The sequence below is a fragment of the Osmerus eperlanus genome, chromosome 18, assembly GCF_963692335.1.
Source record: "Osmerus eperlanus chromosome 18, fOsmEpe2.1, whole genome shotgun sequence".
Lineage (NCBI taxonomy): Eukaryota > Metazoa > Chordata > Actinopteri > Osmeriformes > Osmeridae > Osmerus > Osmerus eperlanus.
This window is the reverse complement of record NC_085035.1, coordinates 15206927-15223154: the sequence shown is the minus strand read 5'-3', so window position 1 is coordinate 15223154 and position 16228 is coordinate 15206927. Positions and strand designations below refer to the sequence as shown.

Genomic DNA, 16228 nt, shown 5'->3' with positions numbered 1-16228 from the left:
GGATTATGACTCTTATAATACATTTAATACAGTGTGGCTATTTTTCTTCCATTTCTATAAAACAATGACCACGTTACAAACATATAACAAATACCGCTGACAGAGAGCCTGCTACATCAAAGCCAAATCTATTTTTAAGTCAATCTAAGCTTGATCTGGACCACCCAATTTTCCCCCTATTTAGCTGATCAGAAATATTAATTAATATTTACATTTAGTCATTTAGCAGACGCTCTTATCCAGAGCGACTTACAGTAAGTACAGGGACATTCCCCCGAGGCAAGTAGGGTGAAGTGCCTTGCCCAAGGACACAACGTCAGTTGGCATGACCGGGAATCGAACTGGCAACCTTCGGATTACTAGCCCAATTCCCTCACCGCTCAACCACCCGACTCCCTGTCAGCCACCCGACTCCCTGTCAGGTGGCTGAGCTGACTAATATAAAACTCAAAACCTAGAATGATGACTGATGATGTTTGTGAGGTCATACTTCACTGGAATGTACTTTCTGTTGTTGACATTTACATAGTAGTATGGTGTATAATCAACAAGATTTTCAATATCCATGAAAATATTGGCTTGAGCTAGGTGAGGAATTTCCACCTCATAAGCCAAATAATAATCATTCCACCCAACTGTAGTGAGAGGCTGGCATTCAAAACAATACACTGATGCATTTACAATATAGATGTTTTTCACAAGTGCAAACTCTGGAGTATCATTGATGACATTAGAACAAACCAAAGATTTTCCACATGTATGCTTATTTCCATGTTGTATAATCCACTGTACAGAAACTATATGTTCAACTTGCGCTATTCCCAAAAAGTCTTTAACCTTAGCTTCTACATAGTCAGAAAATTGGATGCACATTCTGACTACATTCATAAAGTTGGTTGTGCTTCACAAGAGATTTACAAATATTCTTAAAACTACTTTTCAAAGCCCACTGCTTAAAAAAGCAATGCTTTGACTCAAAGCACATACACATATGCCTCACTGCAGGACCAAGTGCCTTAATCTGAGAAGGCAGATGCAGCAGATAATGCTGTTTAGGTATAATATTTGCATCTGGAAACAGTTGCTTGAAATGATTTAAATGTTGCTCAATTAAAAGCTTCAGTTTTGAAAGAGTTGAGAGAGCAATAATAGGTGAAAACAGAATTTTTATTATCTCTAACAACTTATGTAGCATTTGTGTGTGATCATTTTCTCCAATTTTGTCAATGAGAAATGGAAGGATCTTTAACAAAACCAGCATCTGCCCAGCAGACTGTTTCAATTTATTGTCATTTGATGACAGTGTATTGATAGATATGGGGCAAGGCTTGTGATATGGAAAAATTCCAGTGGCACTGTGTAGATTTGAATAGTCAAGAGATGGCGGTTACAATAAATTTATTTTGCTTGTACAAATCAAGATTTAACAAAGTATTTTGTGATCAGTCATAACGAAGGAGGTGCTAGCCACAGGTCGTTCGCCAGAGTGATACAGAACAACCCCAAAACCCTGCCTTATATAAACTTTAGATCAAATGGTTATTCTGAACTCTGTGATTGGTCAGCACTGCTCAGTGACAGTGACTTCATATCAAGTTCCCACGGTTCTTTATTGTGGCCTCTCTCCCCAAACCAGTAGATAGTAAAACCACAGGGGTTCACCAGTCAAATGGTCAACTGTCCTTTGTGTGGGCCACTTCAAACAAGTCTACAGGAAGGGTCAGAGCAGCAGATCACAATAACAATACAGTTGAATTCACATTGTCTCCAGACCAACTGTCTCTTCCTCCCCAGGTGACAAGAACCCTCTCAGGTCACCCAGACTTCCCGTCTCTTAGACTTCACGTCTCCTAGTTATAAAACTGCAAATGGCATCTCTACCAAATGGGTTGAATCGACTGTCACTGTATTAAGCTTCTTCAGACTTCCCTTAAAACATATTCCTCATATAAAACACACATATTATAACTGTATTCCAAAATTTCCATGACACTTGTCCCTCGCATCCACAGGAGAATAAGGAAAACCAGTAATTGCACTGTTGAATGTCAAAGTCAATATGCCCTGAAAGCACAAGATCCTTTAAAACACATTTGACTTCATGACCTTCAATAATAACATGCATGATGTCTTGTGGGGTTTGATTGATTATATCAAAGTGAGGAAATTCTGTTAATTTGCTTCTCCTGTTTATACCATATGTCGTCTTAAGATTGTCTTTCAGAAAGTCAGTACTCGCTTTTTCAATGTCATTACATTGTCTGTTAAAACTTGCTATTGTCCTTTTAACAAACAAATCTTCATTAAATTGTTCCTGCATGTCCTCAAAGTTGCATTCACAGTGCCTGCATTTACTGTAGGCAAACCCTACTCCTACCTTAAATCCAGCCACTTCATGCTGTGCTAGAGTGTCTCCGCACACAGACATAAGCGCCCCATAAATGGTCTTCTCACCATTTGCAGTGGAAACCTGAACACCATCACACAGCTCAATTAAGTTGCGGTTTATCCTCTGAAATATCTCATCAATACCACAATGGGATAGATCTTTTGATTTTACCATGGCAAGCAGACGAATAGCAGCAAGTCTTGATCTGTATTTTGGGTTGATGTTACCTAATGTGTAATAAATCAATAATAATTTGTTTTTCTTTGCCCGAGATCCAAGCGGATTGCATAGCTCAATTTCATCTGTGTATAAAATCAACTGCAATGCTGTGGGAAATTTCAAAAACAGTGGGTGTGACTTAAAAATGTCTCCATCAATGAAATCATGAAAAAAAACATCCTTGCATGGCTGTGGCCCCTCATCAATCATTGCAAGAATTCTAGGATGTGATAGGAGCTGCTCCAAACTATTCACCAACGGTACATAATGAAAATAGTGGTCCTTAATGGTAAGGACTCTGGAGTCTCCACTTTTCACATAAGATACTGTTTGTTTTGCGACAACAATCTCTGGTTAAACAGGTTGTAACAGCTCTCTGATGGTCTTATCCTGCAAATGGGTGGAAGAAATCTGACTGAAAGGGTCAACAAACTGGTCAAATACCCCCATTGCATCACTCTTTAGTTGATCCATGTCCCCAGAATGTCTTTCAATTATGTTGCTCATTTTATGTTTTAGATGCTCCAATAATACCACCTGATATTGCTGGACTCCACTCACCAACTGGTTAACAGTTCTCTGGGGAGAAGGAAAAAATATATCATAAACTTCATACAAAAAACGAAGTCAACATGGAAACTCACAAACACACTTTAAGATAAACACTTCTGTTAGTGACATGCAATGATCAAAATAAGTTATTTCCACCCAAACTATAATTTAAAATAATCATACTGCCCTCTGCAACTTTAAGACTTTTATACCTGTTTAATGCGTTTTGACCAATGGGATCCCAAATAGACAGTGGACAGCTAAATGTACTTGCACTAAAAGTTTAAGTGTTGTATTATGTTGTATATTGTTAGCTCATGCTCAGTAAATTTAGTGGATGGGCAGATTGTGTATGCAAAGTGTGTCTGTGAGATGTGATGAATCACAAGTGGTCACTCAAGATGCATGAGAAACATTAAAAAAAAAAAATATTCAGTTGGATGTTTAACTGACCTAAAACCCATCTACTTGAGATAACATCAGCCAAGATTCCATTACTTAAGTTTAATTTTAGGTGTATTTTATTTTTATAGCACCTTTTAAAACACTTGAATGAGCCTTCTGACCTGACTGCTAGCGGAAAACTTTATCTGGATTACTTAATAGGCGGTCAGTAATTTTAAAAAGAAACCGAGGACTGTTTATTTGCAGTGATGATATTATTGAAAAAAGTAGTATGGGCATCTTTTAGGTTGCTGTTTTTATGTTCGCTAGTAACAGTGAAATACAGTTGGAAAATTAATGGCATAAATTACCTGTGTCAGGCGATGGGTTTCTCTGGCTTGAAGCATAAATGCAGTTGCGTGTTTAGAAACATCAACATTCATGCGCCCCTCCTCAGCTTCTTGAAATCCACACTGAAACAGATTAACAGCAAACATATTATAACAGGGAAAATATTGTCATTGATAGCACCACTGTTGAGAGTGGATAAGTGTATGAATGTATGTAATTATATTTGTCCAGGAGGAGGCACTGTTGCGCCTCATATGACATCAGTCACGTGTGACTGATGATCTTATAAAGGGGGATGTTCACCCTCTCTCTCTTCACTTGTTACCTGACTCTCACGGAGAGAAGCATGTTGTACTTTCAATAAATAATGCCACGCATTGATGGCTAAAGAGACAAACGTCTAAATGTCCGTTCATTCCTCTGAATCATTATTCCGCTGTGCAGGTAGGCAGAAGGTATAAGCCTACCTGTTAACAACCACCAAAGAATCTGATAACTACCTGGGTAAACTAGTTAGCTAAAATTCTTTCCACAAAAAGTAATAAGATGGATGAATTTCTAATAATAGATTCTTAACTAATAACTAGATTCTCAAGTATGTAAAATCTAAAGATCTGGCTTTTTTTACCCTGCTGATTTCGAAATGTATTTCAACAGTGGATCACATTTTTTTTTTACCAAACAGGAGGACTGGACATATCTCTGCCCTCTGCTTGTGCAGGTGAGTTAATCTAGTGGAATTGCAGTTACATATTACTTCCAATTCTGGTTTTATCTTTGTTTAAAATTACAACTGCAGCCTATCAAGTTGGCAACTTAGACAACACATTTAGTGGACAACTTACTCTTTGATTAACGATGTTCAGGCCCTCGTCAGTCACTGAAAAATGCATCGGTATGGCCTCATCCACCGGGCTGGCATTGGTTTGTTCGTTGGTGGCCCTTTCACCTGTTCCTCTCAAATCGTGGTCAGTCGATCCTTCTTCCGCGGCCGGTTGAAGATGACAAGATGATGCGCGTACGTCCGCTTTCAATCAATCAACTTTATTTATATAGCACATTAAAAAAAAACACAGGGGAAGCCAAAGTGCTTTACATTGATACATAAAAATACATAAAATAAATAGATGTAGAAAACACAAACAAACAAGCTCACTGCAAGTGATTTCTAGGGAATGACGGAACATTTAAGGTAAGTTAAAAGCAAGGGAGTAAAAGTGCGTTTTTAAAAGAGATTTGAAAACAGGGAGCGAGGAGGCCCGTCTAATATTAAACGGCAACTTATTCCAAAGCTTGGGTGCAGCAGCGGCAAATGCTCTGTCACCTCTGAGTTTCAGCCTTATTTTAGGAACTGTCAGCAACAGCTGGTCGGCTGATCTTAGGGATCGAGATGGGCAGTAGGGCTGAAGCAGATCAGTTAAATATGGTGGAGCAAGGTTGTTCAGGCATTTAAAAACAAATAACAAAAGTTTAAAATGTATTCTATAGTACACAGGGAGCCAGTGTAGGGACGCCAGGATTGGAGTGATGTGCTCACGCCTGCGGGTCTGGGTTAGCAGGCGTGCAGCAGAGTTCTGCACAAGCTGCAGACGGGCAAGGGAAGTCTGACTGATCCCTATGTACAAGGAATTGCAATAATCAAGAGGAGTCGTAATACATTTACATTTATTCATTTAGCAGACGCTTTTATCCAAAGCGACTTCCAAGAGAGAGCTTTACAAAGTGCATAGGTCACTGATCATAACAACGAGATAGCCACAAAACATTGCGAGTAGCCAAAACATGAAGCACACATTGTGAACAACCAAAATAAGTGCCAAAGGGAAGAACCATAAGAGCATGTAGTTAAACAAGTTACAATTAAACAACATGAACTGCTATAAGTGCAAGTGTACCTGTGGAAAAAAAGCAAGCAACAATAATAAAACAATATATCACAGCGAGTACAAAAATTTAAGTCAGTTACCACTAACCACAAGAGCAACAAGTCTCTAAGCAAGAGTCATTGTGATCATTGAGGAAACTAACATCGGTCAAGCGAACCATTCCTAAGTACCGTTGTACTCCCGGAACAAGTGCGTCTTGAGCCTTTTCTTGAAGGTGGACAGACAGTCAGTGTCTCTCCACCTCGTAATAAAAGCATGGATTAATTTCTCCAAGTCAGGTCTTGATAAAATAGGTTTTACCATGGCTATTTGACGTAGTTGATAAACTACGTCAAACTCCTTCTACTACGTGGTAGTAGAAGGAGTTATACACTCTGTACTCAGAGATGGGTAGCTCGGTAAGCAGGGAGCTGAAGAAGAGCGGCTACTGACGTCACTCTGCTGCGCCGCTCAGAATGCTTTTTCGTTCATTTTGCATTTCTGCAAATGCATTTGAATTTGAATTGTGGTCACGATTTTGCAGCCACGTTCTTGAAAATGCATTTCTGGAAATGCATTTGAATTTGAATTGTGGTCACGATTTTGCAGCCACGTTCTTAAAATGAAAATGCATTTCTGGAAATGCATTTTTATTTTCAAATTTTACATTTCAAATTGAATATTGGTATCTATTTGCTGGGGCATGTTTTGAAAATTAAATCTCAAATGTCTATTTCTTTTTCATTTTAATTAAGTGAAAGATTGAGCACTCTTGAAGAAGAAAATTAAAATGCAAATAGGATGATTGATTACTAATTTCATTTATGAGTCAAATAATGCAGCCACATTCTTAAAATGCAAATGCATTTCTGGAAATGCATTTGCATTTGAATTTTGGTAACGATTTGCTTCCATATACACCCGCCAATAGGTCTGAGATCCCCGTTGCGCATGCTCCAACAGACAGTTTGCAAAAAACCGCCGTGCTTGCTAGCTACGTCCTTCATCTAGAAGTGAATCATTTAACGCGTTTTATTGCAAGTTAAAAACGGTATATCCAGTGTTCATTTCTTGTTCTTTACATCATATATCATTCAAATGTTGTCAATATTTTAATGTAAATGTGTTGTGTAACGTTCCAGTCAAACGGAGACGGCTGGACCACAGGCAAGCTAACGTCAGCGGACCGAGCTAGCTAGCATGGAGGAATTAGATGATGTGGCAGTGTCGATTTTGAAGGGTAATGTAACGTTATGCAAATAGAAAGTGGGAATGCTGAAAGATGAAATTATATTTGTTAAATTGCTGAAAATACAGAAATGAGAAAATACCCGAAAGCTGAAATGAATTTCAAAAATGTGAGTCACACTAAAGAGGGAGTGTGGAAGCTGAACTGCATGTCTGTGTGGTTGCCATGGCGCAGCTGTGACCGTTATAACGAACTGGGCAGAGAAAATAACAGAAATGTACCTAGGATCCACACCTCAAACAAGTTAACCTAGACGCAAAACTATACGTCCAATCCAAAAAATAAGGATATAGGAAACATAATCAGTGAAATTGAAAAAAGTTGGATAGATATCAAAAAGCTGAACGTTATAAAAATAGTTTAGGGTTTTGTCAACATTTTAAAGTTTAAATGGTGGCTCTAGCTGAAAGATTGAGGAAGAAGGATTAGATAGAAAAGCAAGCAACAGTAAAATATTTCACAGCGAGTACAATCAGAACCAGAATGGGATTTATTCGCCATGAAAGTTTGCACAGGGAATTTGCTTTGGCAGGAAGGTGCATACAATAAACATATAGGGACCTAAAATTTAAATATGTGGACTATTTATACTAAGGGTACATAAACTAGCAGTACTAAGTGGGGTTAAAATTGAATTAAATATACAATAAAATAAAATATAAGTTGCCGTAAATTACAATATCAAAATACAAATATTACAAAAAATACAAATGTAGAAGATACAATTTTGTAATGCAGTGCAAAAAGCAGTGTGTTTTAAGCAGGAAGTCATTAGAGTCAGTGTGGTCCCTTGGCCTTGTTGAAGAGGCCAACAGCGGAAGGGAAGAAACTGTTTTTGTGGCGTGAGGTATTGGTCCTGATGGACCGCAGCCTTCTGCCGGAGGGGAGTGACTGAAACAGGGAGTGTCCAGGGTGGGAGGAGTCGGCCACAATCTTCCTCGCTCGCCTCAGGGTCCTCGAGTTGTGCAGGTCCTCGAGGGTAGGCAGATTGCAGCCAATCACCTTCTCAGCAGTGCGGATGATACGCTGCAGCCTGCTCTTGTCCTTGGCAGTGGCAGCAGTGTACCAGACGGTGATGGAGGAGGTGAGGATGGACTCAATGATGGCTGAGTAGAAGTGCACCATCATTGTCTTTGGCAGGTTGAACTTCTTCAGCTGCCGAAGGAAGTACATCCTCTGTTGTGCTTTCTTGATGAGGGAGCTGATGTTCAGTTCCCACTTGAGGTCCTGGGAGAGGATAGTGCCCAGTGCCCCAGAATTTAAATCAGTTAACCACATACCATGGCCTAGCAGCAATTACTATGTTGTCCCCCTCTGTAGCCACAGTGATTGTTAGGAGGAGTTTTGGGCATTTGTCATCTGTAGCAGACACACTAAACATGTAAACTAACTTTTTAGCCTGACATCTCTTACACTTGTATTTTAGGATTTCTCTTAATTTTATGTGTGAATATTTTGTTTTAGAATGACAATTCCATCAAATGGTTTTGAATATTTTATGTCTAGTTATGTCTAGATTAGTTTTGAAACCAATTGGGTTAAGTTAACTAAACTTGGGAAAATAAATTCAGTAAGCTGAAGATATTGTTCAGTTCATGTATTTTAGGTTGAATAATTAGTTTAAATTCTTGAGGTTTTCAAAAAAACATCTAAGTGAATTGGATGGCACTGTTTCATCTTGCTGTGTCTTCCAATGTTTTTACAGCTGCAAACATCAGTGAGGAAATGATGGGCACCTTGTCCCGTGAAGACTTGCGGGATCTTTTCCCAGGGCCCGAGAATTTCTTTAGGAGAAAAGCTGTGTGGCGTGTCTGCCATGTTGAGGTAAGTGACATGGCCTTAACTAACCATCTATGTAAATTGCCAGAAGCACATAGAGCGAACAGCACAGTGTTTTTGGAATGGGCATGGTAGCTTACAGGTGTGCGCAATTCAGTTTTTGTCTGTTAAGTTTATTCTATTGTTGTTTCTTTTGCAATAATTAATTTTTATGTTGTAATACCATTAGGCAGTCACCAAATCGACCTTTATTGATTTATTATGCTTATAAAACTGGCCTGTGCCCCACTATTCCCATTAGACCGGAAGCTGAAGCTGCTAGAACCTCTAAAATGGAACCGATTGCTTACTTATACTTGTGCGGAGCTGTCAATGCTGCATTGCAGTTTATGTCAACAGATTAAAGTAAATATAGCATTTTTATCTTTTATTTTACAGTCATGGGCGGCGCTAGGGAGGGGCTAGCAGGTGCTTCAGCACCCCCAAGAAAGACCAAAGCACCCCAATAGGATCCCCAAAAATATTGCTCATTTATTAATAGTATTCAGGCCCGGAGTGGCCATCGGGAGAATCGGGAGAATTCACGGTGGGCCGCTCTGCCCGCTCATAAATTGGCCCAGCAGATCGCCTGCTTTCTCTTAGTTTTTTTCACACACCGAATAAAACCATATGTGTTAAGTTACTGTGACTGATAAGTAAGCTAATAGGCTACACTAGGTTTTAATCTAAATAAGCGCATGATCAGACCGTGGATTAAAAAGTGCCGTTTTCAGTTGTCGCGCATGCTCTCTTTCTCAAACACAAGTGCGTGTACCAAGTTTGTTGCCACGGAGACAAGCCTAAACAATCATTTATTGTTGTTTAGTTAGCAAGATTAAGCTGATGAAAAAAGAATAAAATGGATGGGGGAAAGATGCCAGGAGGAACTGAAAAAGACAGGTAAAAAAAGAAAGATCTGTCACTTCATAAATCTAGGTTCCTGCAAGGGTGGGAAAAATATGTTTTCTCAAAAGCCCTGAATCTTTCAGGTACAAATTTGGGTTGTAATTTCCAGAAAATATTACAATTTGAGTCCAACGAAATATTTATATTAGCCTACAGAAAGCTCAAAAAACTATTTGGCACAGAAATTAATGCAAAAAATTACGCGCTCGCATTCATGTGAAGTTCCGATTTCACCTCACATCAAAACCTTGACTAGGTTCTAGGTTCGGGTTAAGCCCTGATTGTTCAACGTTTGGCTCGGCCCCTGATGGGGGATGGGCTGGCTTTGGCCATTACACTGCCGGGCTGAAAATGGGTCCCACTCCGGCCCAGGCGGCCTTGATAGTATTTATATATAATATATAGAATTGCGCAGGTCCCCCTGTCAATGATCTAGCACCCCCTTAGCACCTGCATTAAAAATTCTCTGGCGCCGCTCCTGTTTACAGTAGTCTGGCCAAGAAGACTCTAAATCATTGGGTTTCTCCAGTAATGAGTCACCCATGCCACAGATATCCACTCCAGTGAATCTCACTACTGAGTACACAACTCCCGGAAAGATTATTAAGATATCTTTTCCAGAGTATGTATTATACAGTGATTCTAAGCTTGAGCACGTCCGACAACATTACTTTGAGTTATCAAAGTCAGGTGAAGAGTACAACTGCCAAATGTCAAAGGACCTCAGATGCCGGCTCATCCGTAACACCATGACCAGTATGATTGCCATCTTGAGGGCAAAAGAAGATGGAGAATCACGATACCCATCACAGCCAGAAATGACAGCAATGGCAAAGAGAATCGTACTGTACTATCCCATGCTTCAAGACAAATGCATGAAGAATACATGGGTAAGTGAAATGCATCCAGTTGATGAGGGAAGTATTTCATGTTGAACATTTGTGGTAATTCTTTTTTATTTATTTTTTGTGCAGGTCACTGTTAACACACAGCTCAACAAAAGACTGCGAAATGTAAAATCACCACAAAAAAAGACTCCAGATGGCAGACATTCGAAGAGGTAATGTTTTAATTATTTTCCATATTAAGCACTCAGTTTTTTGGTCAATAAAATGTCAGGAGAACGTTGATCAGTTCTCAAAGCCCACTACATCCAATTTCTTGTTTTGTTCACAACCTAATAGACGGCCTTTTGTACAGCACTATTTCTGATACCGTGGCGGCAGAAATGTAGCCGTGGCGGGCCGCCACGACAAAATCAACATAGCGGAAACACTGGACTATACAAGCTAGAAAATATTCACATTTGAGAAGCTGAAATCAATTATTGTCATGTGTACACTATTCAAAATGAGCAATCGTGTCAATGTACTAGGTGATTGATTTATTAACTACCAACTAATCGACTAATCTTTGCAGCTCTACAAAGAGGCGTCTTGAGCTGCCAAGTGACACAGATGAAGTTAAATCAAGTGACCACACCTATTCTGGATCTGTCCATTGAGGGGAGTAGCAGCCCAGACTTACATTTATTCATTTAGCAGACGCTTTTATCCAAAGCGACTTCCAAGAGAGAGCTTTACAAAGTGCATAGGTCACTGATCATAACAACAAGATAGCCACAAAACATTGCGAGTAGCCAAAACATGAAGCACACATTGTGAACAACCAAAGTAAGTGCCAAAGGGAAGAACCATAAGAGCATGTAGTTAAACAAGTTACAATTAAACAACATGAACTGCTATAAGTGCCAGTGTACCTGTGAAAAAAAAAAAAAAACAATAATAAAAACAATATATCACAGCGAGTACCAACATTTTAAATCAGTTACCACTAATCACAAGAGCAACAAGTCTCTAAGCAAGAGTCATTGTGATCCTTGAGGAAACTAACATCGGGTCAAGCGAACCATTCCTAAGTACCGTTGTACTCCCGGAACAAGTGCGTCTTGAGCCTTTTCTTGAAGGTGGAGAGACAGTCAGTGTCTCTGATGGAGGTGGGGAGTTGATTCCACAACTGGGGGGCCAGACAGGAGAAGAGCTTGTGTTGGGACCGGGCGGTCTTGAGCGGTGGGACCACCAGGCGGTTGTCTGAAGAAGACCGTAGGTGACGGGTGGGGGTGTAAGGCTGCAGGAGAGACTTGATGTAGATGGATGCAGTCCCGTTCACTGGTCGGAAGGTCAGTACCAGGGTCTTGAATCTGATACGGGCCATGATAGGTAGCCAGTGGAGAGAGATGAGGAGCGGGGTAACATGGGAGCGTCTGGGTAGATTGTAGACCAGGCGGGTCGCACATGCTGGGAGACCAGCGAGCAGCGAGTTGCAATAGTCCAACTTGGAGAGGACAAGTGCTTGGACTAGCAGCTGGGTGGAGTGCTCAGACAGGTATCTCCTGATCTTCCGGATGTTGTAGAGGGTGAATCTACACGACCGGGAGACTGCAGCAATGTGGGCCGTGAGGGAGAGCTCGTCGTCCATGGTAACCCCAAGGTTCCTGGCAGAGGATGAAGGGGTCACCGTTGCAGATCCCAGGGTGATTGAGAGATCGTGGGAGATGGAGGGTTTTGCCGGGATGATGAGAAGTTCTGTTTTGAGAAATCTCTGCATGGATTGGCACCACTGTACCTCTCCGGTCTCCTTGCACCCTATTGCCCCGCAAGGACACTTAGATCTCAAGATGCCGGCTATCTGGTGGTTCCCAAAATTAAGAAAAAAACAGCTGGAGGTAGGGCGTTCTCATATAGAGCGCCTCTTCTCTGGAATAAACTACCCGTCTCAATTAGGGAGTCTGATACTGTTTCGACGTTTAAAATTAGGTTAAAAACGTTATTGTTTAGTCAATTCTACGACTGTTAAAGGTAAGTATGTTACTAGTTGGAGGCAACGGGGGACGGGTTGTTTCCATCCTTATTCTTTAAGTATAACTTATTTTAGAGTTCTCTTCCCCTGGAACAGATTTCATGTTCCAAATGAGGGGGGCTGTCGCTGTCTTGGTGTGTGGGGTTGCATCAAATTCCCCTTTTTTGCTCTGTTAAATTGCTGCACCAGTCCACACTGACCGGTGGGGATCTCATTCTATTATGACTGTAACTGTTAGCTGCTCCTGGCATTCTCTAATCCCTGCTCTCCTCTCTCTGTCCCAGGCAGGGCAGGCAGGTGCCCTGCCTGGGACCAGGTCCAGCGACCAGGTCCAGCGTTGGCTGACCGACGACCAGGCAGGTGCTGACAACTCAAACCCCCCAGATGTGTGTGGGGGGTTTGAGTTGTCAGCACCTGCCTGGTCGTCGGTCAGCCAACGCTGGACCTGGTCGCGAGTCTCCCGGTCCTGTCCTACATCTATAAAGTTGAATAATGGATTATGGTGTTTTAACCCTCGTGCTGCCTTCGGGTCACATGACCCAAAGGTTCATAACGAACCATCGTTGTGTTTACCCAATTTTACCCAATACAAAAACAAATAAAAATAATTTTCTTTTAACCATTCCAATGTGGGGGGTCTGAGACAGACCGACAGTTAAAAGAAAATGCTTCACTTTGTTTTTGTATGAGGTAAATTTGTCGCAATACGACGGTGGGTCACAATGACTGATGGGTCAGAATGACCCGAAGATAACACAAGGGTTAAAAACACATCAACACTGTATGACTATGTTTAGCCTGTGTTCTGCTCCTCTCTCCCATCAACCGTCTCTGGAGGAGGGGATCCCTCTCTGAATTGCTCCTCCCAAGGTTTCTTCCATTTTTTTTCTCCTGTTGAGAGTTTTTTGGGAGTTTTTCCTTGTCTTCCTTGAGGGTTTAGGTTGGTTGAGGGGCAGTTCTATGGGCATATGTGAAGCCCTCTGTGACATGCTTGCGTGTAAAAAGGGCTATACAAATACATTTGATTTGATTTTGGCGAGGTTCAGCTGGAGGTGGTGCTCGGTCATCCAGGCGGAGATGTCTGTGAGGCAGGCCTCAATCCTAGCTGAGATCCCCGGATCGGTTGGGGGGAACGACAGGTACAGCTGCGTGTCGTCAGCGTAGCAGTGGTAGGAGAAGCCATGGGAGGTGATGATTGGTCCAAGTGAGGTGGTGTACAAAGAGAAGAGAAGGGGTCCAAGGACGGAGCCCTGTGGGACACCAGTGGAGAGCTGGCGAGGGCCTGACAGTTTGCCTCCCCAGGAGACCTGGTAGGATCTTCCCGACAGGTAGGATGAGATCCACTGGAGTGCAGTGCCAGTGATGCCCATCTCAGAAAGTCTGGAGAGCAGGATCTGGTGGTTAACCGTATCAAACGCTGCAGAAAGGTCCAGCAGAATGATGACGGATGACCTGGAAGCCGCTCTGGCAGACTGGAGGGCAGTGGTGACTGAAAGGAGGGCAGTCTCTGTGGAGTGGCCATTCTTGAAGCCCGATAGGTTGGGGTCAAGCAGGTTGTTCTGAGAGAGAAAGTTTGACAGTTGGTTAGATACAGCACGTTCAATTGTTTTTGAAAAGAAGGGTAACAGTGTACAGACTTGGCTAGTAAAGTGACGGGTGAGTTTCAACTTTGCATTCTGCCCTTGTGAGAAATGTTATATTTCAAATGAACTTATACACTCACATTATTGATTGTAATGATCTTTTAATTGCATTATTTTAACAGAAGAATGTCTGTTATGTGTTTAAGGAAAAAGAGGACCCCAAAGCCTACCTCAAGAAGAGCCCTCTCCTGGGCCCAGTCCTGATGTCTAAAATATATCCAGTGTCATGCCAAATATTTGTCAACAGAGAGTACTACAGTAGAACTGAAACAATACTGACTTTTCTCAAGCAACTATTTCCAGCATCACATATATGAATGATATCTATTTCTATATGTCTAATATCAGTATTCTTAAACTGTTGTATTTGTGCATCCTCAGGTCTTTTCCTGTGGTGCAATAGGCCAAAAAGTGCAATATTTGAAAAGCATTTTTCTCTTTGGGTGTCATTTAATGGAGGCTAGAAACCTTTTTTTCTTTATTTGAGCTGTAAAGTCAACCAATAAGCCTGTAGCCATGTGAAAGGCTCAACCGGGGGAGTAGGCCTACAAGCAACAGTGCAGAAGAAACCTCTAAAGAAAAATACCACCATCGTAATACCCTTTGTAATAAAATTAGTAACCGAAGTGAGGAATAGAAATGCGTGTCTTATCAAATCCATGGTTCTTGGAAATTTGGAACCGGTTCTAAAATGGAACCAGTTCTCGATACTCAACCCTCTCTCCTTGACAACATTTTCTGTAGTGAGGGATAAAGGTGGACATTGGTTCCCAATCTTACCCTGTTCTAGAATCTTATCTGTTCAAGCATTTTAGCCTAAAGTTTCTTCCACCAATATTCTCTGGGACCTTTCTTTGTTGAAATATCGCCTACCTATTTAAGCTAGTGAGCAAAGAAGAATATCTAGTGTAAAACATCCCCTTTAACAGTGTAGGTATTACAGCTGTCTGCTAACTATGTTTATTTCATACTGTCTTCATTAAAGCAAGTATTTTCTGTAATTACCTGAGCAACCAAGATGGACCTACATTGATACACAACAGTGTACAGTGACTCACTTTATTTGACTTGTTCACATTACTCGAGCTGGGTATTTTGCATGTGTGTGTTTGTCACAAAATGCATTACTTTGGTGTTTTCAAGATGCCAATAAAACATACATTTACATTTATGCATTTAGCAGACGCTTTTACGAGATAGCCCCAAACATTGCGAGCAGCCAAAACATGAAGCATACATTGTGAAAAACCAAATAAGTGCCAAAGGGAAGAACCATAAGAGCATGCAATTAAACAAGTTACAATTAAACAACATGAAAGTCAAAAAGTGCAAGAGTGTACCTGTAGAAAAAACAATCAACAGAAAATATTTCACAGCGAGTACAAGAATTTAAAACCGTTACAACTAACCAACAAGAGCAACAAGTCTCTCAATACGAGTCATTGTGATCCTGGAGGAAACTAACATCAGGTCCAGCCAAGCATTCCTAAGTGCCATTATACTCCCGGAACAAGTGCGTCTTGAGCCTTTTCTTGAAGGTGGGGAGACAGTCAGTGTCCCTGATGGAGGTGGGGAGTTGATTCCACCATTGGGGGGCCAGACAGGAGAAGAGCTTGTGTTGGGACCGGGCGCTCTTGAGTGGTGGGACCACCAGACGGTTGTCAGAAGAAGACCGTAGGTGGGGGGGGGGGGTGTAAGGCTGGAGGAGAGACTTGATGTAGTCGGGTGCAGTCCCATTCACCGCTCGGAAGGTCAGTACCAGAGTCTTGAATCTGATACGAACCGTGATGGGAAGCCAGTGGAGGGAGATGAGGAGCGGGGTAACATGGGTGCGTCTGGGTAGATTGACGACCAGACGGGCCAACGTGTTATGAATCCTCTGGAGAGGGCGGGTTGCGCATGCTGGGAGACCGGCGAGCAGCGAGTTGCAGTAGTCCAACTTTGCCTCCCCAGGAGACCTGGTAGGATCTTCCAGACAGGTAGGATGAGATTC

The 16228-nt window shown here is 41.5% G+C and overlaps 1 long non-coding RNA gene across 1 annotated transcript; it reads left to right on the top strand.

Moving 5' to 3' along the window:
• The first annotated feature begins 4566 nt into the window (after window positions 1–4566).
• On the top strand, window positions 4567–8830 carry LOC134038553 (uncharacterized). Its single transcript, XR_009932663.1, has 3 exons — window positions 4567–4616; window positions 6903–7000; window positions 8715–8830. It is a non-coding gene; the product is annotated as an uncharacterized LOC134038553 (long non-coding RNA).
• Window positions 8831–16228: the final 7398 nt, after the last annotated feature.